Genomic DNA, 25,981 nt, shown 5'->3' with positions numbered 1-25,981 from the left:
CAAAGTGCCTTGCCTTTAATGAAGCTGTAAACAAAAAATCCATGAGAGATGCAACTTGAAGTAGTTGAATGACAGAGCAAAGCCCAGGTGCCAAGACAGGTGGTGTAATGCATGCCTGGAAGTTGCAGAACTGAAAGAAATTGCCTGGAGCTTAACTACCCATGTGTGGTAGTATACCATAACAATTTTTCAAGGGTGAGTTGTTCTTAGATAATTTCTTCATGAAGTAAATAAACACACAGAATTATCCTCATTTACCTTCCAAAGATTTTTCTGGCTTCTAAAGATATTATATTACCAGTATGAGACTTTCTGTTTTATCTCATCCCGAAAGTATTTCAAGGCATAAGGACTTGGACAGCTATTGTGTTGCTTCTGGGTATTCTTAAACTATTAAAAAAGAATAAATCAATGAAAACAAGACACAGTCCTTTTAGTTTAAACAGAGAAACTTCCAGTATCTAAGTTGTGATTTGTTTGTCTCACATCAAATTAAAATTTAGGCTCTTTGCCCGCTGGTTAAAAGACCTCATGAGACACCCAGGCCTGCCTAAGCACAGGGAGCCCTGAAGCAGGGGCCTACAGGGAGACAATCCCTGCTTTATCGCTGCAAACCATGCTCATGCAGTCTGTGCTCAAGACATGCACCTCTGAGCCCTCTAGACACCTTGTCACTCATGCCCATGGCAGCAGGGACTAATACCGGAAGCTGTTACTTTTTAAGATGAGATTGTCATGGTTTAGTACCAGAAATTAGGTGTCACACAAATGAACCCCCTCAGCTAACACACAGAACAGCAGGAGAAAGTCTGGGATAAAGGCACCACTCTCTTATGTCAAAAGTCAACCTCTGCTCACTTTGGCTTTCCAGATAGTCCCATTGAAGTTAAAGCAGATACTGGAGAAGCTAAAGAGAAGGGAGTTGGACTGCAAGTGCGCTAATGTTAGAAGATCTCTCCTCCTCTCCAGCCAAGGCACTGTATCTGTATGTTGTTTCAGTGTTCATGCAGGTGCAGAGCAGCCTTTGCACCATTTCTGGGACATGACTGATCTGGTGGGTGCATGGAGAAGGAGATAAGCTACCATTTCTGCCGTGAGTTGGACAGGGAAGGGGCTCAGGCACCTCCTCCTCTGCTGAGGACTAAGTGCCCCAAGTCACAGCATACACAAGGAGGCAAGTCAACTAACACAGCTGTCCTCTGCACAGTGCCTGGGAGGACCGTCCCAGAGCTGGATTGAACAACTTTCAGAAGATTGCAGCAGAGCTTAAAAATGACCCCAGTGTGCGTAGTGGTCAGCTGTGGATCAGGGGCGTGTGAGTATGAGAAATGGACCTCTGCCAACACCATGCTCTCAGTACACATCTCTCAGGGCATGATGAACAAAAGCAGTTTTTAAGACCTTATCTGCCAACTAGAACCCACTGCCCTCAGTTATGTCCCTAAACTCTCTGTACGCTCCAAGATGCAGAGAGTCAAGGACCTCTGCATAACAAATGATGAAAACAAAACTGCAGGGTAAGGAGTAAACCAGCACAGCAACTAGGCAACACTCAGGTCTGTCTTGTCTACCTGCCTATGTGTCCAGAAAAGATATAGAAATCCTGCAGCGAGAGCAGTGGCTAATCTCCATCTGAGATTCACACCCTTGGAGCTACAGAGCCTATATCCTTCCAGGCACAGCTGTCTGCAGCCTTTTATAAATTCTGCAATGGCACATTTCCTGGTGAGGCAGGAGGCAGAGATACAGCTCTGCCTGGCTGTAGTGGCTTCGCGCACGTCTCTGGACAGTCCCAGGTGCTGTGCAGTAAAAATCTGAGTTGAGGGCAATATGGGTCTTTCAGTCCCTGTAGCAGAAATCTTTTCTTTTGCAGCATGATATAGGACAAGGCTGGAGAGCTGGAGCCAAGGACCAAAGAGACAAAAAACTTAGTCAGCAAATCAGGTATGACAGTTCTGTGGCAGACTTCACTGAGTGTGAGCTGAGCTTCTCTTCTCTATCCATTTAACCATCACAATAAACTGCCTTACATGGGGAAAAGCTGGTCCTTCTGACTTGGCTGCACTGGGGAGACAGACTTTCAAACATCCTATAGAGAGAACAGAGGCTAAAACTACTTGAATATCAGCAGATCTTCATTGTTTTCTCTGTTTATATTGGGCATAAGGACAGAGATCTTGCCCTACATGTGAGCTGTGGAGCAGCTCAACAAACCCACCAGACGTTCCAGAAGTCCTTGACAGCACAGAATCTCCTGAGAGTTCGTCACTTAGCCAAAGCTTTGCCATATGGCTTCCTTGTGCTTTGCATCCTTGTGCTTAAATTCAACAATGCAACAAGCACACCTCCAAACTAAGCAAACTGGCCATGAACCCATTGTTTCCACGATACCTTTATACATCTGGAGAGAAAAAAATCTCCTAATCTCTTTGTTTCCACAAGAAAAGCCCTGGGACAGGTAAACCCTGTAGTACACCTGTCACACATTTTGTGCAGCATAGCTGACAGCCATGAACACGGGGCAACCATGAAACAGATGAGGAGAGGATGGGTCCTCTTCCTGTACTGCCATCCCAGCAATGGTAGAGACCTCAGAAAGTGGTGTACAGGAGGACACAAGTACCAGCTGCTTACTTCTGTGTGCCAAGAGGGTTGTAGTACAAATCACCTGACAGACAGAAGCACAAAAACCACGGCCCTAAAGGCCAGAGCAAGCCTTCCTCCTCTTCTGCTATGAAAATTAAACATTTAATAAACCAGGGAAAATTAATTGCATGCAAGACCTGCTGAAGCCCTTTGGCTGAGGACCTTGCTCACTTGATGACATGACACAGCTTTAGTTCATCAAATAGGAACACGAGAGCAAGTAAAATCCTCATCCAACCCTACTTGAAAGTGATGTGGAGAGAAGAAAGGAAAAAAAACCCTGAGTCAAGAGCCAGAATGTATGTTTTGGTTTGTGTTTTGTGATGTTCTAAACCTGAAGTCTGATCTGAAAGCATCTAAAATGCAAGGAATTAAAAATCAGGTCCAGACTTTGTATCTGGATCCATTCCAAGCAAAACAAAAAACGGACTAAGTCTTCTGCTGTCTGAAGATTAGACACCTTTTTCTGCCAAACTGCTTGTTACCAAGCATGAATTTAGAACAATTTAAAAAAAAAAAAAAAGAAAAGGAAAAAAAAGTAAGGGGGCAGTAGACTACATTTACTCAATATTTAAGCAGAGATTAAATAGTCTAGATATGAAAATGCCACTTATTAGGACATAAGACGCTAGTCCAGCTCTGAAACTGGGCGTTTTCCAAGCTCTTAAAAAAACACCTAACACATTGTCAAAACAAGCTACAGACAAACAAGCAAACAACAGGTGAAAAATGTGACTGCAAGGGCTGTGATGACAGTTCTGTTTGCACAATGCATTCATTTCAAGGTACTTGAGCATCTGTTATATATTTAGTTCCTTCCTGCTAAAGACAATAAAGCAGGTGAGCATCACTTACACCTAAGAGACCATATGCTTGCAGGATCCTGGGAGGTGCACTCAGCAGAGGGAAATGCATTCCCTTCAGGGGAGAGCAAAGCAGACCAAATTTCTTCTTTGCACTTTATTATCATGACGTTATTAATGCAAGTGATTTAAAATAATGTACACAGAATACAGCACCTGGGCTAAATGCTTCCTCTTCCTTTTTGCCAAGACATTTAAAATGCATCTTGCTTTGGCTTTTGTGGACAAAAAAAGTATGGAAAAGAAAGTTAAGAGTGGCTGCTTTCTTCTACCCTTCATAGTGAATCCTCTTCTAAATTGTCAGAAGGGGAAATTGGGCATGAAAGGTGGCTTTCAAGCAGGTTTCTACTACTAAAGAGAAGCTCACAGGTGTTTAGCTTAAATATTCAGCTAAAGACAGGAAAGGAAGAGGTTATTTTGTTTTCAAAATTCCTGTTTATAATGTCCCCATTCCCAGTAACACAGCAATGGCTGCTTTTGCTCCCATTATTTGAGATGTTTTTTCGTGTTTTGAGAAAGAAACAGACCGAGGAAAGCAGTGACTACATTTTACTCAGAATGTACGAGGACACATTGGGAGTGCCATGTCCAGTTTTGGACTCTCCAGTACAAGATAGACCTTGATATATTGAATTATGCCCAGTGGAAGCCAGCAAGATGTTTGGAGGCTGGTGCATGTGGATCTGGAGAGGTTGAGAGAACAGGGCCTGCCCAGCCTGGTGAGAGATGCTTGTCAGGGTTCTTGCTGTTGTTTATAGCTGCACAGGAGGTGGGAAGAAGGAAGATGGAGCCAGATTCTTTCCAGAGACGAACAGCAAAAGGCAATGGATCCAAGCCGTAACATGGAAAGTTCCAGTTGGCTACTAAGTTGGACATTATCTGCTGTGAGTGGGGTTTGGGTGAGATCTCTCGAGGTGACTTCCAATTTACATCATTCTGTGATTCTAAAATTGGAGGAACAATCCACCTTCTTCATACTTCAGGTTGTAATGGGAAATGCAAAGAAAGGGAGAGAAATCATATGAAAATGATGATGTGTTTTTATTTGACTAATTCATGTACAGGACAATTCAGCTAGAAGGACACAAGTAAAGAAAGTCCCCAGTTTCTAACTTCTAATATAGTTCACCCAGCTCGAAAAACTAACCAGGTAAATGTCTCTCCTCTTCATTGACCACGAGGTTTCAGCCTAAAGAGGGGTTATAAATTTAGAAATTAAATTTAGGTGTGTGCAGTGATTGGCCAAATGATTTAATATTAGTGTAGGTGCAAAAGCAGAGCTTAAGACCAGTTTAACTGGAGCTGAAGAGGCTGGTCAAGTCATAACAGGAAAATATTGCTAACTGTGAAGATACACAGACTGCTTGCTGAAAGTGTTTTGAAGTATTTAAAAAACAAATAAGATGATACTCTTCTTTTTCCAAGTCTAAGAAATTCAGGTCTACACTACAAATCATAGTTATACTACAAAGACAGAGAAATTATCTCCGAAAGACATTCAGAGAGGACTGTGTTTATATGTGTGTACTGAAGTGCAGATGTGCAAGTGTTATGGTGTGACCTTGCATTACAAGTATGTGTAATGGTAACAAAGGGGATATTTTGTATGAGAAAAGCCAATGGATTTACTGCTTGAATGGGTTTTGTTTAAACTAAAGCACTGGTATTCTAAATAATACTTATTGTGGGGGTTTTTTATGACGTATTAAATGTTTGTTTAGTAAGGAACCAAACAGTATTGCCTTATTGATGTTAACAGGGACTACTGACACATTCAGTCAATAGGTGAGATCCCTGTAACACCTTCTGAAAGGACAGAAGTGAAGCCAATCTTTCAGGAAAGGGTTAAACAGACATCCCCAGTAAAGGAGAGCTGGATGGTTACAGTAGGGCTGGCACTGAAATGGGATTATATGGGCATGCAAATGGGGAGGACAATTCCTTTAGCTGAGCACTATCTCGCTGCCTCAGCTTCCTCTTATCTAATGAGGATAATGTCACCCGATCTGTGACAGCCCCTTGGTGGGCAGGAGAAAGACCCTGCTGAGTTGTAGCAGTTGGTCAGGGCAGAAATTTGCCCTTGGGGGGCCAGCTGGCACAGGAGGAGAAGTGGGAACCACCAGCCAGTCCCATGTCTCATTCCATGAGAAGTGTTAGTGTAAACAGATCTGCCCCACAAACAATCCTGCTTCTCCATGGCCATTACTGGGGGGGTAGGGGGGCGTCCCACTGACAGAAAGGGCAGAGGAGCAATCTCTGGGAGCTAACCAAACCTGTCAGCACTGTAGGGCTATTGATTTCAGGATGCATCTTTAGCCTTCCCAAGCCCTTTGGGACAACAGACAGGCAAAGGTTGAACACCATTTTGCTGGGCCAAGGGTCTGGCTGCCTGGGGTTCTGTGCTACTCCCCATACCAGCGGCCTCAGCAAGGCTGTGGTGGCAGAGGGGAAACAGCCCTGGGGGGAAAGTACAGCTACTGGACTGCTCTCGTCAGGGGATCTCCTGGGGCTGCTGGAGTAACAGATTCCATTGGCCTGGAGCATTTAGTGGTGAGCAACTGAGCTGTACAGACTCCCCATAGCAAAGCCAGTGCTGACCTTCACTGCGCCCTCTCACTCACCTGCCACCTCCTCCTCCAGGCCTCCAGCAGCCCAGAGCCCACTGAGCCCTCTGCCTGCTACTTATTTATTTATCTTGTGAAGATGAGCCTGGAGCGTTTCATCTTTCAGCCCTTCCTATGCCCTTGAGGGAGGAGATAATGGAAGACCTGGCAGGACATATACATGCTCATCAGCCCGGGGATCCCGCCCACCTTTAGAGAGCTCCCTGGGAGGGGACCACACTGGTATCAATAAACATTTATCAGCACTACATCATTAGTCCATATGCTTTTTAAAATAAAGAACATGAACATAAATAAAGCCAGGGAAAGTGTATATATAAAATTTGCAGGAAGCACTGGAGACTTGGAGTAGCATCTTTCCTGTACTAGTGGGTTTCCTTCTGCATAAACACAACAATAAATAAGAAGTACTTCAACCAGCAGCTATAAATAGCATCTCCTGCGCACACTCAGATGATTTACATGTTTGTCCTGAAGTGATTGGACTTGAATGAGTTGCAGCCTGTTCCTCTTCCTACATGGCAGGAGTTCTCCATTACCTAAGCTTCATTGTTTTTTACACTTTTTATTCCAGGGCTTCAGGCATGGCTTGTTTGCTGCTCAGTTCCTTCCTGTGTCCAGCTTCCCTCTGTACCAGCATTTCCAGCGGTGGAGATGACACCTGATGGTGAGTTGATCAATGGCTGGTTTCCTTCCTCTGAACTCACCCTGTCCCACACATACCACAGCCCATCGGCTTTGCAGATGTTCCCACTTGTTTTGTTTTCACGGAATATTTGAAAACATTTCAAATCCAACAGTGACTGGAAGAAGATAATTTGTGCCTGAAGCAACTGTGCTGATTTTAATCACATGCATCCTGTTGTAGAGGGACATATACACACACATATACTGTACACACTCTTTTCACAATGTGCACGTGTACATGTTTTCTCATGCAAATAACATGTTTCTTCTCTTGGTTTCTCTAGGTGTGAAGCAGTATCTTTTGAGAGAGGAAAAAAGTGCACAGTACCAAGAAGAAAATTGTATTATTTGAATTGTTATGGAAAAGGCACTAATAGAAATTTCCCTTGAGAAAATACATGGCACCTGAGATTTCTCCCTACATTAATGAACATATATAAATGAGTCTTGACTGTATGAATTACTAATTGAGAAGAAATTGTATAACTCCCCTTGCTATCATAGCCGAAGAATTGTATTTGCCTTCTTTAAATATTTTCTGACACCTCAACTAAACAGAGGCCAGAGAAATCAAACTACTTTAGTAAAATACACCATTGTCCCAGAACAGGAGTTCACAGACTTTGTAATCTGATGTGCCAATTCTCACCTTTTTGAACTGCAGCTCCACAGATGAGTGTCATCTCCTCTGCAACCCACATGTTGCTGGAGGTGATTCAAAGACATATGGGGAGTGAGAGCCTGTTAAAAGGAGCAGACAGCACAGCTTCTGCTGAAGGCCAGACACAAGCCAAATGAGAGCTTGTGATGTACCAAAATGTGCTCTTTTAGCCCGCTGTTCTGTCAGCCCTGGCAACTCCCACAGGCAACCACAGAGTCACAACCATTGAGTGAGAACTGGCCTAGGAGAATTCATCCACTGCTTTGATATTTCCTGTAGGGAGATATGCAGGTAGACCTCCCAGTTTATCCCTGTGAAGCTCTGTGAAGATTCCCATTTCTCGCAGCAGTAACAATTGCAAAGAGGATGTGCCTGTGCTAAGGCTCCTCACAGCTGCGGGGTGCTGCAGAAGGGCTGGAGGCACTCCCACTCACAATGACTATTTGCCTGCAGCTGGATTATGCACATGGTTGCTTCCAATGTCCACAAAAGGTTGAAGAATGCAGAGAAAACAGCTCAGGCAATTGTTTATTTGTTTTCAAAAAAGGAAAAGAAAGAGACACTCTCAGTGGAAAGCATCAATTCATGGCCAAGTACGCGTCTTTGGAACTAGAATAAATGGTGCCTCCACCAAAGGAGATGAATGCTGGTATGTCCTGCCAGACTGGGCCATGACACCACCTCGTGCTTCTGCCTCACCACAAGTGGCAGAACAGCCTCTCCCCGAGTTGAGTTCAGCAGAATTAGGGTCTCAACCTCTTTGTGCATCTGTCAGTAGAGGGCAATGTAGTTACAAATAACTGACCTGCTACAGGTCCACACCCAGTAGAAGGCATAGACCTTACCTAATATTTTATATTGCCCTGTATGACCTAACGGTGCATCCTGCCTGCTTTTGTGTGTCGTGTTTAACATACCAGCAACACTGTGTCATGCAGCTGATACTAGAATTAAGGTCTAGGGTATTTGTTTATGAAGGCAGGTTCCCTTGTGATCACTGCTATTTGTGGCAGGGGGAAAGGAGGGGACACAGCACTGGAATGGGTTTCCAGTGGGCGTTTGTTTACTGTACTTTAGATGCACTGGTTTATCAGCCCAGGGAATAAGTTATAGCTTCCCAGCCTGCCTGTCTGGTTACAAATTCCAGTCTGTTCCTCCAGGCTGAATATAGAGAGCAGCTGGCTGAAGCTAAATGAATAATACTGCCTCACAAAACAATAGTGCTGGGCTCAACATGTTGCACAGACATCTATTTTGAGTTTGGATATTTAAAGACTAAGGAGGCATGACAGGCACATTTATGGGGCAGCAATTACCAGCAGCCTGCAGACTGTGCCTTGGATGTGAACAGATTAACACCTTCTTCCCTGTGTGTGTCAAATGCTCCAGTAAAGAGTTCACCTTTACAAAGAAAGTGTCTCTGAAGAGTTGACAAGTCCTTCCACTTGTACATTCAGCGTTTGCCCGTGTGGTAACCTTAAGCAGAAAGTTTCTGTGCTACAATCAATCTTATCTAGAATGAAGAGATGAAATGTGATGCTGTTATTTTACTCCATCCTGTATCTTTCATCAGTGGGAAACAGAAGAAAGATCTAACAAGTCTTTATAGCACATAATTTTCTAATTTCATTCTGGAATAGTGAAAGTACTGCTAAGAATATCCTTAGCACATAAAGTGCCTCAATACTCAAAACCAATCATTGCTGTTTGAACGCTAATGGACAAGGAGGTTATATTCTGCTTTTCAAGACAATCAGAGCTAGAACATAAAGAGATAGATAGGTTGCTTCTGGAGATACTTCAACTCTTTCTGTTTCTTTATCTCACTACAGCTATGAATGTCTATATATACCTATGTTCCAGAAGGAGACTGGATTCCTGCTTTGGGCAGAACCTGCTAATCTCTATTCATTTCAGATCAAGCTTAATGTGTGCAGAAGAGTGATTTGTACAGCTCTGTGTCCTGAGCCTGCAAGTACTTACTGAAAAGCATAGCTCTCTGTCACGCCAGACTAAAACACTCTCATGCAGGGCAGTGCAAGGATGAGGCTTTAAAATTCATTTGTTTTACAAGTCTGTGTCATAAAACCATATACAAGCAGGCATAAAAACTTGCCTGAGGTTTTATAAGCTCATGGTAGCTTCAGGTACTTGGAAGTTCTAAACTTTGACTATTCTCTTCAGCAGAAAGGAAAAATACTCTCAATTAAATGATGCTTCAGGGAAAAATTCAGTCTTTTTTAACAAGGTCACTGGCTGTAGGTTTAGAGAAAGCTCTAGATCACAGTGGGATGTTACACTATAATCTAGGTTTAGGGGTTGAGATATAAATGAATATGGGATAAGAAGGCTCCTGGACCAGTCTCCAGCTAATTAGCAATGTGAGCTGGCCCACAGGTAGTTTATGCACTGATGCATTAGTAGCTTCATGACAAGTGACTAAAAATACCTAGTAAAAGACATTGAGATAAATTGATAAAAGAATGTTAGGAAATCCTAAACAGCTATTCATGCATGAGGAGAGCAGCTCACCAGTTAGCCTGAACAGTGCCTTAGAAACACAGACTAACTTAGGTTAGGACCTCTGGAGATCATCTTGTTCATCTGCTGTTCAGAAGAGGGTTGACTACAGCAAGTTGCTAAGGGTTTTGACTATCTGGGTTTTGAACATCTACAAAGATGGAGACTTCACAACCTCCCTGGAAGAATTGTTGCAGTGTCAGGACGCTCTTCTGCCCCACTGATGAAAAAGGTTTCCCCACTACCTAATTTGAATTTCCCATGTTCCAGCTTCTGGTTATTGCCTACTACTGTGTACCACTGAAGAGTCTGACTCCATCTGCCCTTTTGGGGAACCTGTCCTGAGACCTTCCCTTCTCCATGCTGAATAAGCCCAGCTCAGTCTCTCCCCACACATTGTCTGCTGCAACCTCCTCACTATCTCCTCTGGAGAGATTGGCCTCTTCTGGACTCAATCCTGTTAGCTGATGTACTGTAGAGTCCAAAAGTGGATGCAGTGCTTCAGACACACTCTTATATCCCTCAGCCTACTGTCTCTGTTTCATGCTCACACAGCTCAGTGTGGAGCCGGCTGCCTCTGCTGCGGGACACACTGCTGCCTCATGCCCTACATTTGGTTCACTGGGACTTCCAGATCCTTTTCTGCCAAACTGCTGTTTGTCTGCCTGACCCTCACCTGTCCTGCTGTGTGGAGTTTTTCCACCCCAGGTAGAGAACTTAGTGTTTGTCTTTGTTGAGTTTCATGAGATTATTCTCAGTTCATTTATCCATGTTGTTAAATTAGCCCTGAACTGCAGCAGCTCTGTCCTCCAGCATGTAAACGATCCCTCCCATTTCTGTACCCTGCAAACTGCAGGGGATAGAAATAGGAAGTAATTAGTGGGACAACATGCATCCAAAGCCTCCAAACAAGCCATGCTTGAGGTCTCCTCTGCACAACACAGTGTAGCAGCAGCCATGCACAGATCTCCTGCAAGTCAGCTGTGAGGACAGACACAGCAGTGTCAGACCTGGCAGTGCCAGGTCCACTGCTACAAAGTCTCCTGACACTTGCAGATGGCCTTTCTGGGTGCTCGTCATGTTTCAGACAGACAGAAGTGTAGGACCACAGTGACTGAATGTCTGGGCAATGCGTCCTGCTCTATCTGAAGGATTTATTGTTGCAATAATGTAATATTAAGACAGTAAGCAGGAGACAAAGTGTCATTATATTTGTTATCAACCCTTTTGCCATCAGACTCCGTTGCAAAATTTTTAATAACCATGGGCATGGGAAATAAGAATCCCTAATTGAGCTGACAGTTTTCCCTCATTTCAGCAGTTCCCCATACCACTTTTTATCCTGATTTTGAGTGTTTTTGCTGGGACCAACTCTGTCCTCCACTGACAAAGTTGCAGCCGGTCCAAATCAGATGGGTTAAAAGCTCTGTTCCTACTCTGACAATGTTTTACTGCTCTGGAAACTTTGCCAGGGCCATGTCTCCAATTTGAATGTGATCTAATAAAAGTCACAGTATCGAGATGGTGAAGCAAACCGCGCATGGAACACACCGAGCCCGAGATCTGCTCACCGCCTCCACAACTCGGCGGAGCCGCACAGCTCCTCGCCACAGCCCCCTGCCCGGATGGTTGGGAATGGCTCTTTGTGTCCGGCGGAAGATACCAAACCTCTCCTTGTACCAGGGAGAGCCCTCAGGCAAGAACAAACCACTTGTCCTCAGCTCATGCAAATGTTACTCAGCACAAAAGGTCTCCCAGGGATGTGATTACAAAGCCGAGGAGACACACGTGGGCTGCCTATCAGTAACCATTCCGCTAATTAGACAACTTAAGTCTCCTCCCTAAATGCTGAGTTTTGGGAGTGCCGGCCACGCAGAGCTCCCAGCTTCACCCTGCGGTGTGCACGGAACTCCCTGAATCCACACTGACTCCTGCTACAAGACCTGAGGAATCACTTGGCATTGCTTGCTTATAAATAGCATACACCTAATCCAAGTGTACATTAAACTTAAAATATTCTCACAGTCTACACCTGGTTTCCTATTAATGGCAGCTAACAGCTACATCAGTAAATATTCTTTTTCTCTACCAGAGGTGTCCCCTTCAGGACAAATTTAGCAGAACTGTTTGCTCCGAGCAAGCATGACTGCGATTGGGGATGCACTCTGCCTCACTCGGGCCAAGTCTGCCACCCAAGGAGGCCACCCCTGAAGCCTCCTGACTTTTATTTCTCCCAAAGAGGTATACTAAGTTTGGTATTTTTGCATCATGCACGAAGTACCAGCTTTTTCAGAGATGCTGCGAGAGGGTATACTGGGCACTTTTGAAAACACAAACTGGTATTTATTCAAAACATCTAATAGGTCTTTAACTAAAATCTTTCATTTTCTCAGTGACACTCTGAAAACAGAGATTGATGACGCGACATTGTAGTTTAAGGATTGCTGCATAACTGCTTCCATATAATAATATGACAAAAGGTGTTGCTTTTTTTAGCACCTAACTTTGGTCCAGAAGGCCACTTGCTCTCCAAAGAACTGCTACAGGAGAAAACAGCTACTGCCATACATGTGGTTCAGTAGGTAGAGCCTTTGGTTGAGCAGTTTTGTTCAGCTCAGGCTGCCACAGCTTCCTTTGCCAAGTTGGATGGTCCAGAAATTTGCAGGACAATCAAAACTGTTAGTAAGTGTGAACAGTGAACCATCTGGGCTGTACCCCAACAGGTTCCCTCAAAACAGGAAGAAAACTTTGAAACTTCTGAATAATTCATTTTTGTATTTAAAAAAGTAATTACTTTTCATTTTTATTTAACCTTGAATTATGCTTACAATAATGGTAAAGGCAGGTAAGTCAGAAGAAAAAACAAAAAAAAAACCACCAAAAACCAAACCTTTATCTCTGGTCTGAGGAAATATTTGGGGGTTCACTCTTTTGTAACAGTTTTGTCTGCCAGATTAAAAAAAAAATCCATTATTCACACTGCTCTTTTCAGGGTCTCTCAGCCTACATGTCCCATATGGCAAAGTTTAGGCTTTGAGATTGCAACTGGACATGCCTATCTCATATTGGCCTTTTTAGCCACCAATGCGCTTGCAACAAACGTGGGTAGAGCCCTTCCCAAATCTTCGTTCACGAAGCCCAGCCATGATGAGGCTTTGAGATGCAGTAAATATCAAATATTTGATGCCATTTTGAGGTGGGGAGAGGAAAGAAACACTAAGCAAGTGTTTATAGTTCAGGTTCTGTTTAACTCATATTAAAAAAAAGGACTTTGAAAACCACTGTGGAGGCAGCATTTAATGTGCCTGAGAACTATATCTTCTAGCAAGTTGGAACTGAGTAAGAGGCACTAAAAACAACTTTCACAAGCTCTATAAAGCCCTTGTACAGTTCCTTTCTGCTGGTGGTTATGCCCCTTTTTCTCAGTGGTGTGGAAGCTGTGCCAAAAACTGCATCCCTGTAAACAGGACTTGACTTCATCACTTTGGAAATGATAAAATAGCAGTAACACTTGGGGCATACAAGGAAATGACAGGCAGAGTTATGAATAACAGGGATAAAATATTAATCACTTGCAAATTGCCTATTATTTGCTGAGCATTGTGTAAAAATAGAGAAGCTGCCTGTTCCTACAAGCACGTGAACCTTGTTTATTTTAGCCAGTAGCTTGCAGCCAGACTGCTGTGGCTGAGGGGTGAACCACTGCTTTCATCTGCGCTTCTCACCAGCAGACCTACACATTAAAAGCTGCTGCCCAAAAGAGCCACCCAGTAGGAAGGATGAAAGGGAAACTAGGATTTTGAAAACGGTCTTTCTATTCCTTGCTTTACCTCAGAGACTGTGGGCAAGCTGAAGGCTCATGTTCCCCATCTTCTAAAGACTGGTGACAGCACTTTGCTACCCTGCAAGGATGATGAAGATACGTACATTTAATACTCTGAGACTCTCTGGCGCTGAAAAGAGAGAAGTGTCCTAAACGGATACAGAGTAGACAGGCTGCCCTGGAAAGGAATGAGTGAGGAATGTGGCTCGGTATTTGCAAATTAGAGTTGACACTTTTTTAGGACTTAGTATTTTCTGGCAATGATAAAGCTCTCAAAGGAACAGACCTACAGTTTCTTGCAAATCACACACTGAAGCAGATGTCGTATTTCTGATACTTTGGTCCATTACATTTATTTTTGGAACTCTAAAAATTCCTAAATCCTCCAAATCTAGACTGAACATCCTATCTGTGTTGTAGCATAAATATGCATAACTGAAACCCTGGTTATGACTGTCAATACTAACTAGAGAACCCTAATGTGCTTAAATTTAAGCCCACTTAATTTGCAGAAAGCTATTCAGGTGCTGTCAGTCAAGCTGGAAATTTGAAGAATATTTAAGTTGTTGATTAAGTACTTAACATTAGAGGTTAGTGCAAAATCGTCTGTCCTACTTTTCTCGTGGTTATATGGTGACCTGTATAAATATTGGAGTTCTGTCTCATTCCTTCCACCACAATCAGATCCATGCCACCCCAAATTAGCCAGGACTAGAGGTGGTACAAATGTGCATTCCTATGCCAGACTGCCCACTATCAACTCCCTTGTGCTGCTCATTTACTCTCACTGATGAGATTCAGATATTCATTAGTTGTACACGTGAGACACAAATAAGGCAGGAGGAAGAAGTAGAAAATCCTCAGAGCTGTTCCGCTTTCCATACTTATAGTGAGGTCTTCTTGCATGGCAAGGGAAAAGGTCAGTGCCAGTGAAGGTATGAATGGGAACAGGAACACCTTTCCAGGAGCCTTGGAAGAGAGTTTTATTACACCTCTGAAGTGCTATGAGTCAAAGTGAAACTGGCAACACTAGATCCCTCCCTGCCCAAAACCACTTCCATCTGAGAAAATCCTGACCCTGTCACCATTTTGCACATGAAAGTGGGAAGGTGAAACCCTCTCCCCTCTAGAGACTGGGGATTTGTGTGCAGGACAGCGGGTCAACATCACAGAGCAGAACAGAGCACTTGAGCTGCCAGCACCAGAGCTTTCATGGTGAGGTTTTGATTTCTTTTTTCTTGAAGTCAGACACTCTGCAACAAGTGTTTACAGGATGTTTTCCGCATAAAAACCCCTAAAATATATACAAAACTCCCCACTAACTTTCTAACCCTTCTTCTCATAGAGAAATGACAGAAAAGATGATCAAATGCCATGTAAGAGACTTCAAATTCAAAAGTCTCCCATCCTTGTTGTGGTCTATCGTAAAATCTTGTAATTCTAAGCAGATGGACAGACTGAATGTCGAGGCTGCCAGCACTGCTTTGTTGAGCACCACATAGGCCAGGGCAATTGTGTACTTCTGGAATTCCTCCAGCCACTGTGTTAGCAGAGCTGTGCTACAAAGCTGCTATGCAGGTGTGTTTCTTGTGAACTTCGTGTTGGGAGGAAGACCTTAGATGCCCTTTGTCCTCACAGGTCTCACTTGATATGTTTGACGCCAGGAACAGTTCACTTTTGCCTGCTCCTGATGCTGTTTTGAGAGATGAAAAAGATGCAGTGTGGTGGTTGAAACTCATCAACTGGTTGGAGCAGAGATCACCTGTCCAGTGACAATGTCGTCCACCTCCTCATATGGTCACAGAATACATCTCACCTTCTTCGACTACTGACATGCCATTCCCATAGCTGCTGCAATTACTTGCTTATATGTGTGACACCAGGGAAGAATGTCATTGATTTCTTGCCTGTTTTAATGGAGTTTAGCAGCTAAAAGAGAGGTAGAACAAATTCTGCATCATCAGCCAGTTCTCACAGATAAGCACCAAATGGTCCTCAAACTGTAACTGGGAAAGCAGCTGATAAAGATGACATGTACAGACATATACATGGACTCAACATGATGGAGGAGTTTCTGGAACTATTTTGGGATTAGAATTTTTGGGGTTAGCTGCACAAACCCTGTGTTTTTACTGAGTTACTTTCTCTGCAGTTAAGGAAATCAGATTAGCACCTGGACTGTTGATGTTAAAATTGACTCCTGGACTGTTAGGATGTTAAAATAATATATTCTTTAAACATGATACACATGCTTATAATTGGCCTAAAAATGCAGGTCTAGCAACAATGACACAAGGAACATGTGCTTCTGTGCTGGTTTAGTTCTAAATGCATGTGGGAACTGAATCAAATGTTGTTCACTACAGTGTTAATGAAAAAAACCTCACAGCTTATCTCTAAGTGTTTTATTCTAGTATGTGTTCACTTCCCTAGGAGTTAGTTTTTTAACTGTATTCCCAGGGTAGTGAGGATGTTGGTAAATATTCATTGGCAAAAACATCCCCACATGACTGGAATTCACTCCCAGCAGGCATTAAATTGGAACAGAGGAACAAAGGATATGCCAGACTTGATCAGACCACTGGTCTGTCAAGCCTGGTACCCTGCCTCTAGCAGCGACCCACTCTTTATGCTCTAGACAAAAGCAAAAAAAAAAAAAATTAAAATAAATGCACCTGTCTGAAAATGCATTCCAGATACTTAACTCAGACTTTCTACCTCATATTAAAGCAGCTGGGATTAGAGTAACAGAGAATAAAATAACTTAATACGGTATTGCAGGGAATTATTGTATTCACTTCATTTTTGCTGCACTTTATTGATCATTTCATTAGGAGAGACCTTACTTTAATATTTATGCAGTTCTGAGTTTCCCTGACACTGTTGAAAATGAGCTGAAGCTTCTCAGGATAGTTTTGGTGGGTGAATGTTTCAAAAATCAATCAGATTTCACTGGGGCAGTTTGATACACAAAAACTACCTTTCACTTACAGCTCAACAGTCCCTGAAGTCACCAGCTTGGGTTGCCTTGGCAGAAATAGTTGGATTCCAACAACTAGGTTATGCTTTTATCATTGTAGTTTATCCTGTATTAAGGCTTCATCAGGCCACTCTGCCCAGGGCCCACTGTGGTTGCCTATGCACAAGCCTATTTCAGTTCTGACACTCCTTGTCCTCAAAGGTTTTACTGTCCAGAAGAGAATTTGTGGCAAGAGAATGAAACAGGTAAGCCAGCAGGGAAGGTGCTGGTACATTCATCAGGATAAAATCAGGTACATTTATCAGGATAAAATTAAAATTAACAGGTTTCTCCCATACTGGTACAATGGCAGACCTGATCTGCTCCTTAAGTGTGTGGTTTTATTGGCAGTGTCAGGAGAAAAACTGAGGTTTCAATGACATGGAAGCTGAATGATGATCTCAGGTATATTGCCTTCTGGAGAAGATGCGAGGCATACTGATGAAGAAGGTGCTCATTGCCCATGCTTGGGTGGCAAATAATAGAGGCTCTTAGCAAACCTTAGAGACCCACAACTCTGTGTCCTTTACAGGGAACACACAAATTACACAAGTATGCTGTATCTTTGCATGCACGTGTGCAGGTCAAACCTCTTCAGATCTGTGAGCACGCAGAGCATCTCTGATTCCAGGTGAGCAAAAAGAGCATTTAGACATACTTCCTTCACATTTTGAATCCCCCTGCCTCGGGCCAGTCTCAAGCACTTCAGCTGAGAAATCTTTGATCCCCACTGTGCTACATTACACAGAATATATGTGTCATGAAGCCCTTGCTTTTGTCCCTAATAAATTGTAACCACGGATGTCGTGTGCTCAGTGAAACTAGTGTGTGTGAAAAGCAATGCTCACAGAAGACTGGTGTGGGGAACGCCAGTGGCGATGAGTGACTGACTGCCGAGGAAGGCAGGCATGATAAAGGACCAGTGCTTTGACCTTAAAAGCTGCTCTGAGCACGTCCAGTCTGTATGGAAAACTCAGTCAAGAATGGACATCTGTGTTTTCGGTCTGTTAACTTGTATTTGACAGCTTGGGTTTTGGCAGCCTGAAAAGATTTTAAAAAAAATGCAGCCCAGCCAAGGCTACCCTTGCACTAAAGCAGATAGCTGTGAGGGGATTAGAGGTGGGAGGGAGGCTGAGACGCCAGACACAGCGGTAGTGGTGGGCCCAAAGCTGTGGAACAGCCACGCTGCTCACTTATCCTCAGCTGGTAGCTTTTTGAGGATTTGAGCTGCCTGCCCCTGGGTGCGGGTTTGCAAAGTGCCTGTGTGGAAAACATTTCCATCTGCGTTTCTGCACACAGCTGCCAGAGAAGAGGAGCATGGCCTGGGAGTCCAGCAGCACTCTGCACATCCCATCTCCCTCTGGCATGCCCTGGGCTGAGCGGCTTCACCGCCAGATCCAAGCTCTTCCCAGTGCTTTTAGAGCTGGCAGAGCTCTCGCCCTGCCTCTAGGGAGCGCTCGCCCACTGAAGATAATTCAAAAGGGGAGCTCACATACCTGAACGACATGGAGTATAAAACTGTCTTAAAGAGAAATGTTGAGCCTCCAGTGGGTAACAAATGTTTGAGTCCGTACCTGTGGTCTTATTTGCTGGTAAAGTTTTTTTATTTCATTGCCCTAAGAAGGCAATCAGGATTTTTGCCTGATTGACCCTGTAACAGGACAGTAGATTTAGAGAAAGGCATTTGTCAACTTTTTGCTGCTAGGAAGCCAAATGCCAAGAGAGAGAGATGCTTGCAATACTCACGCCAAGACATTTATTAACCCTTGCCACTCTTAGGACTGTGACTTTGGCACTTAGACCAAAACACCCTGTATCACACTGAAGTATCTAATGGTGATACACTAATGTCAAAAGACTTTGCAGGCATTCTCCTCCCTCCAGCAGCAAAACCCAAGAAGCTGAGACCACTGTGTTGATTTTGGAAAGGCATATATCCTAGCAAAGAGGTACTTCTGTGCAACAAGATAGGAGCTCAGAGCACTGCAAAATGTCACTCTGAAAAATGTTGATTTGCTGGAGGGGGCAACTGTTGCAACACCCAGCAATGTTGTCTTCCGCTGGTGTGATGAAGGCAGCAGCCAGAAGGAAGGCAGGGATCTGCAGGCTGCACCGCTCCAGAAACTTATCCGGTAGCTGAGCAGCAGCACTAGCTGAACCTTCCAGACGTCTGAGAGCCTGTGACCATTCTAGCTCAGGGTCACTTAGCAATAACACCTGACAGAGAGGGCATTTCTTGCAAGGTAACATGTGATTGCAGATGTTTTGTGACCGAAAAATAATCCAGTCAGTAAAGAGCAATAGGAAATGCCAACTTAATTGGTCATTGCAATTAAATCATTTGTTGAAATTTGTGACTGATAAGAGAGTAGGGTTACATTCCCAACATCTGTAATGCTTATAATGAAGTACGGAATAGAAAAGCACCGTAACAGCCCAGTTCTATTCTCCGGCAAGGACAGTGAATGTTTGGAATTATTTTTGATTACTCCTCTAGAACAGCATGCACAGCCCTTATGGAGTGCCCAAGCTGCCATGTGGCTTGTTCAGGGGAGTCGTGAGTGTCTGAGCAGACATATGGTGAGGCGAGGAACCAGCCGGTGCGGGTTGATGCAGACACTGCCAACTCACTTTCTGCCGCTGCTGGGCAATTAGGCACATCAGGAACTCAGCGATTTTTTTTTTCTCTCTACATGTTTGTAAGTGAAAAGACATAAAGTGTCTGCAGGGCTCACACACACTTCCCCTGCCATTGTCTTCATCTGAGTCTCCCCCAGCAGTCACCAAAAAGTAAGACAAAAATAGCACTGTTTGAGCTGAATGTATCTCTGTGCAGAGGGATCATGTAATGCCCTCCGCAGCATTCAAGCCTTGCCTTGGGACTGCATATGGCTCCTGGGTGAAGCAGCTGCACAAAGGGGGTTGTTGTATTGAACAAGTTCCTTTGGCACAATAAAAGTCTCTGCCGTAAGAATAAAGCTGCTTTGTGCCAGGAGCGGAGCATTTCCAGTGTGTAGCAGTGGAAGGAACACCCCTAGAGACTGGGCAGCATCAGGCATCCTTTCCCAGCATGAGGCATCTCTCTCTGATGCTGGAAAGCACACAGCAGCGTTTATTACAAAGAGACAGGCTACCAAAAGGGGCTTTCTTCTGCACCTGCCTCTGCCCCCCAGGCCACAGGCCAGCCAAGCAAGGCCCTTGGTAGTCACACTGCTGCATCAGGGAGCCCAGGGGTGCAGAGCTGAGGATTCACTGCTGTGGGATTGTCTCTGAAAAGATGAGCTGCTGCTGTGGTGCATCCAGGCCATTCTGGGACCTCTGGCAAGAATGCCAGTTATGTGCAGGACAGCAGGAGTTGGTGGTCCCTTCCCTGAGCCCTGCAGGTCCAGGGTTTCAGTTCACATGCAGGCTGGAGAGCTGGAAAGTCCCAAACAAGTGCTCACACCCCAGGCAGAAGTACCTTTTCTTAAATGTTCTCCTGATGCTTGTCCAGACCCAAATCATGAGCTGAGGGAGCCCCTGCTGCCACTCTTCCCAAATGAAAAGCATTTTGTTCAGGCAGGAGCACTTGTGAGGCTGGTGCTTGAAACCACATCTGAAAACAGACCAGGTCAACAGAATATCAAACCAGACATCAACTACCTCTGAAACCACATGCAAGGTCTGACTTCAGCTGAGTCTGCCAAATGTGCATGGAAAAATGGCTGGTGTGACCGACCACATTTCCTGTTGTCCTCAGGTCCGAGGTGCTGCAGTGCCATGAAGCAGAGCATTCATCCCAACAGCACTGTCCAGGGAATGGAGCAACCTCCAGCACCTTGGTACGGATGCTCCCATTGCTGCCAGCGCTCCCCAGCTCCCATCACTGCCAGTGCTTCCCAGCCCCATGGCTGCTCTCCAGCACTACATGGATTGTCCAAGTGCTCAATCACTGTGCAAGACCCGATTCTATCTACTGTCACTGGTACAGGGCACTTTGCTGGTGGGCAGGGTGGCCACAAACAAGCATGGGCTGCTAAGCAGGAAAAGCTGTTGGGTGGCTGATGGCAGCAGGCTCTGTGGGCACCTTGGCATGTCACTGAGCAGCCCAGAGAATGTTTTTTTCTGGCTCGAGTTACAGCAGGAGCTGTGGTGGTTAGGAGGTTTCACAGAGGCTCAGGTGATGGAGGCAGAGTCTGTAGGTAAAAGGAAATATTTCTGGATTTCAGGCTTCTCCTTGGTTTGGGGAAGGGATGTTAATGGTGGAAAAACTGGGCTGAAGAGAGTTCATGACCTGCTGCAATTGCTGCTGTTGACACTGCACGAGACTGTCCAGTCTCCTCTCCTTGGCTGAGGCAAAGGCTGCCAGCAACCAGGTTCCTGTGATGGCAACTGCCAGGGCTTTGTCTGTGAGCAGTGGCTGTTCTGCACCACTGGAATGCCTGGGGAATTTCTGCCTTAAAACCCACCCTGTCTTCAGAGCAATCAAATGTCAGGATGAGAAGGACCAATTAGAGGGACCCATGGGGACTGGGAGAGACTGCAATGCTATTGACTCCCTATCGCTTCAAAAAGGTTTTATTTTCTGTATGTTTAATATGCAAATATTTAATGAGGTGTATTAGAGCATTATAGCCATAACTTGAGACCTTTCAGTCAAGAGTAAACAGGTGCTGAGTCTTTCTTTTCAAGGCCCAGCACAGCTGCAAGCCTGCCCTCCCCAGTACGTGATTATGGGATGCTGCTGGGACTTTTTCCACATCCCTCCCCCACGATGCTTCGTGGGCTCCTGAAAAGACCCTTTTTTTGTCTTTCTGCAAGAGACTGTCCTCGCTGTTCAAAAGGAGCAGGAAAAAAGAATCGTGATTTATTAGCTCTGGCATAGAGGGCAAGGTTTTGACCTCAGGTGTGAATCTGAGAAAAATACTATTTTCTTGACAGGCAGCCCTCTTGGAGTGAATTAAAACTGCCATTGTGAGGAAATGGATTAAAGCCATTTTGGCTTTTATGGTAATACAAGGTGGTTACTTTATAGAGCACCTAGAATGTAGACTCACCCCAAGGTGCTTTGTAATCATTGGTTTAAAGGGAGAGAATTTGCCTGCAGAGATGAATCAATGGGTATATTTTATGAAACATTAATGACTGCTTTTGTAGATGTAAATTGGGGGGTATGTGCCTGCATCTCTCTGTGCTGTCCTGCAGCTGCAACTTAAGCTCTTTCGCTGTTAGTGAAGATCATAATCCAGCAGCGCAGTTTTGCTGGAGGAGCTTTACATCATCTTCTAATGTAAACAATATTGTAAGAGAGCCCGACAGCCCCACAGGATTTTCATTGAGCTATGATTGATGTGGAAAGGGATGGAGCTGCAGTGATTCTGCATCAGTCACAGCTCTCGCTTGGCTCTAAAACTGACCCTGTTAGCACAGTCTGACTTGGATCATTTGTCTCAGAAGTACCAAGGGATTTTAAAACAGCTGTGGATTCAACCATTTCAAATGGGAACATATTTTTGGTTTGTGGTAAGAACAACATAAACCGTATGTGTTTCAGAACTCAGGCCTCAGCATTCCTGGCTTGTTTTGTCAGCGCGTCTTTGCTCTCCTCGGCAGCATTCACACATACAGCTCCATGGAGGCTTTTTTTTTGGTTCTGTTTTGTTTTTCCACTTCAAGTCTTCCTCCCTTATTTTTTCCTCCCATCCCCAAAGAAAGAAAGAAAATGCATCACCTTTGCTTTTTGCAGCCAGGCAAGGTTTAAAGTGTGGGAATGCTTAAGCAAAGGGAGCATTTGTTTTTCAGCCTTTGATGTATCCCCCATCTGATGTGTTTTCTACACAAGTGCCCACTGGTAAAAGCCAGTACCAGGCATCATGGCACTGCCAGCCCTCTTTCTGTGTCCAGATGGGTAACCAATTTCATTCATGCAAAATTACTCAGATTTTCTGCTCCTCTCCCCAGCCCTTTCCATCAATCCTCCCCTTCTCCTTCGACAGGTTCCTTCCCCAGTGACATCTGTTCCAAGGAATGATGAACTGAGCTCTGAAGCAATTACCACAGTTTGTATTTTCCGAACCAACTTACAGCCTGTGTATTAAAAACACCAGCACTAAAAGTCAACAGGGTGTAAAAGGTAACAGTGTCTCCCACCTCAAAGCTAATGATGTTTTGCCATGTGAACAAGAGCTGTGCATCTTAATTTGCTGGCTCCTTTCTCATTTGTACAATTTTTAATGAAGCCCGCCAGGTTCCCATGATGTGATATTATATTATCACAATGCTCATGTTAAAGGCCTTATATTTCACCCCAAGCACCTGTGGCTGCACAGCAAGGAGGAAAGATCTAATGTGCCAACTTGGATTCAGGTTTTGAAGCAGGGAAAACCGGATTTTGGAAATGCTCCTTTGCCTTCCTTGGGGCCAAGCGCAGCAGGGGTTGGGGAGCCAGTGAGCTGCTCGGGGTGCCTGCTGTCCGAGGCAGGCTCTGTGCTGCAGCCAGCAGCTGGGGATTAATATCACAGACAGAGTAAGAGCTGAGTTATTTCCGCAATCCGTTCACATAATGGATGTGAATGTCAAGATGTCGCCATCTGAAGTATGAACACCTTGGAACAAAACAAAAAATTACTGGCAGTGTCAGCTTTCAGGAATGCTTTTCAGGGGTGGTGGAAAGCTGCACACGCAGCACCGACTTTCTTCAGCATCTTCCTTTCTGAATAAAGGGTGACCTCAGGCCCTCTCCCCTTCCTCCGCGGGCAGTCACGCACAGGTTTCTTATAAAGTAAACCCTGTGCACACTTACTGCAACGTGAGCAGCTATTTGGCAGGCAGTTTCTCAGGCAGGCACCCTGCTCAGAGTGGTTTTGTGGCTCCAGTTATGTTCAGACTCTGCCAAAGGGCTGTGAACAGACCTGAGCATCTACAAACCCTGTCTAAGGTTTTTATCCCCCACTTTGCTGCAGGCTGCCTGGAGCTCGTGTCGAACATGTGACATGGGCTGATTTGGCAGTGTCCCATGTACAAAGACACTCTGAATCTGGAGCTCCAGGACCAAACTCAAGCTGGAACAAGGTTTAGTGCTAACTAGGAGATGGCTGTAATCACACTGGTACTGACTTGAAGCACTCTGTGCTCACGAGCTTCCTGGCTGGAGGTTTAAGTACTGTCCACATCATCACCATCGCTGCAGTTGGTTGGAATAGTCTTATTCTGACTGTGAGCTCTGATTATACTGGAGAGCTGTCTATTCTTCAGCTGTTAAAATACATCTTTCTTGTTGTGGGGACACAGGTAGAGAAAGCTGCCTTGCTCACATCTTGGCCTTGAATGCTCAGCAAGCCTTAGACCCCAAGACTGTAGTACTACTATATGGCATTAGCAGGAAATTTTGCCTCGTATTTTCCTTAGAAGAATACTACCGACTTTTCTGTGGGTCAGAGTGTGGAAGAGTGCTTCTTCCCATTTAGAAGGATCCTGGCCCAAGCCCTATAAGAGCTTTGTAATAGGACTATGGAGGACAGAAAGGGAGGTTTCCTGGGAACTCCTATATTTGGTGCCTAAACTGAACAGTTACTGATGTCTTGGAAATGAAATAGCCTGCCAGTTACATCAAAAGAGCTGTGAAAATAATAATTTTCCTTCAAATAGACACTCCTGCCCAAAGTGCTGCCCAAAAATTTTGTCAAAGGTCGAGTATCACTCCTTCCCTGTCCCAAGACAGTTGCAAGGAGATCACTGGTACTGAAAATATTAGATGCAAAGTAAGTATTAGATCCTTGGATCAGTCCCTGTCCATGGCCTCTCAGGATCCTTCAAGGGCTGAACAGTGTTTCCTGTCTCCCACCTCATGTCAATAACTTTCCCATCATGTAATGAAGTTTCATTTCTAGGAGAACGGGAGTGCCTTGGCATTCAGACCTAATTGCCTGATTTGAATTTAGATTATTCCATCAAAGTAATAACAAGATCTGGGATCATAATCTGCTGGAATAATTTAGAAAGCCATGTGAGGTCACTATTGCTTCTTACAAATATGGCTTAGACATAATTTACCTGGCAGTAACTTGACCTGGAAAAGAGAGGTTTATCTTCTTGGCATGCTGTGTCTGAATAGCTTGACAATCTCTACATAAATTTGAGATCTTTCATTCTCCAGCTGGTTGTTATTACTTATAATCTCTTAATGCAAAAAGTATTCCTTCCAGAGGCCCCTTTCTTTGCCTTTGTTACCTTTGATTTAAAAAGAAAAAAAAAAGATATATTGCATACTGTTTTGCCTTTGGATCTCAGGCTCATGCCCTTGCAGTCATTGTAATTTGGTCATTGCAACAAAAACCTCTGTTATGCTTTTTGTTTTAGGTGCCTCTTCTCTTCTAAATGTTGCACTGTACTATAACATATGATTTTCAGGAAACATTAATTAAAAGACCTATGTTGAAAACTTTTCCTTGTGGACGTATCCTGTAGCATTGCTAAGAACTCCTTCTGTGGGAGATTATAAGCAGAACAAGGGATTACAGTCAAAATCTGAAAAAGCTGTTGCAGGGATTCCTGAGGGAGGCTTGATCCTGACCTCTCCCAGGACAGTTACGGTGCAGTTCTTACACATCCCACTCCATTCCTCTCTGTGTGTTTGAGGCTGTCTGTGAGTCACTGTCTTCCTGCACTGTGCCCTTCTCCATGGCTTGGGACACCCTTTCTGTCCCTTGTTCCCTTCCTTGGTGCCAGCAGGGACTAAGTGGCTCTTCATCACTCCCTTAGCTGCCTGCCAGCTGCTTCCTTCTGGCATCTGCAGTGCTGCCCCTTCTCCCTCACCTACTGCTGCTGTTAGCTGACACATCGGGGGATTTCTGCTGCCCTTTGAACCTCTCTGGCTGCTGGAGCATGAAACACCTCCTCAGCATTTCCATGTTCTAGAAAGGGTGGTTTCACTTCCCTTTTGGGTTTTTGCGTTTTCTTAGCCCCAGGAGGGCAGGTCACTGGAGCTTCTGCTTGCTGCTGCTTTACCAGAAATGGCCAGTGCAGAAGAGCTGCCCCATCCTCATGATCAAACACTGTGGGAAGCTCTGCACCACCTTCACCATCGTACGGGGAACGAGGAAGAGGCAAAGCCCAGCTGAAAGGAAGTCGTGCCTCTGTTGTCTGCCCATCGCCAGCAAG

This window comes from Neopelma chrysocephalum, unplaced genomic scaffold (genome assembly GCF_003984885.1).
Source record: "Neopelma chrysocephalum unplaced genomic scaffold, ASM398488v2 Primary Assembly neopelma1_72, whole genome shotgun sequence".
NCBI lineage: Eukaryota > Metazoa > Chordata > Aves > Passeriformes > Pipridae > Neopelma > Neopelma chrysocephalum.
This window is presented reverse-complemented; position numbering follows the sequence as displayed.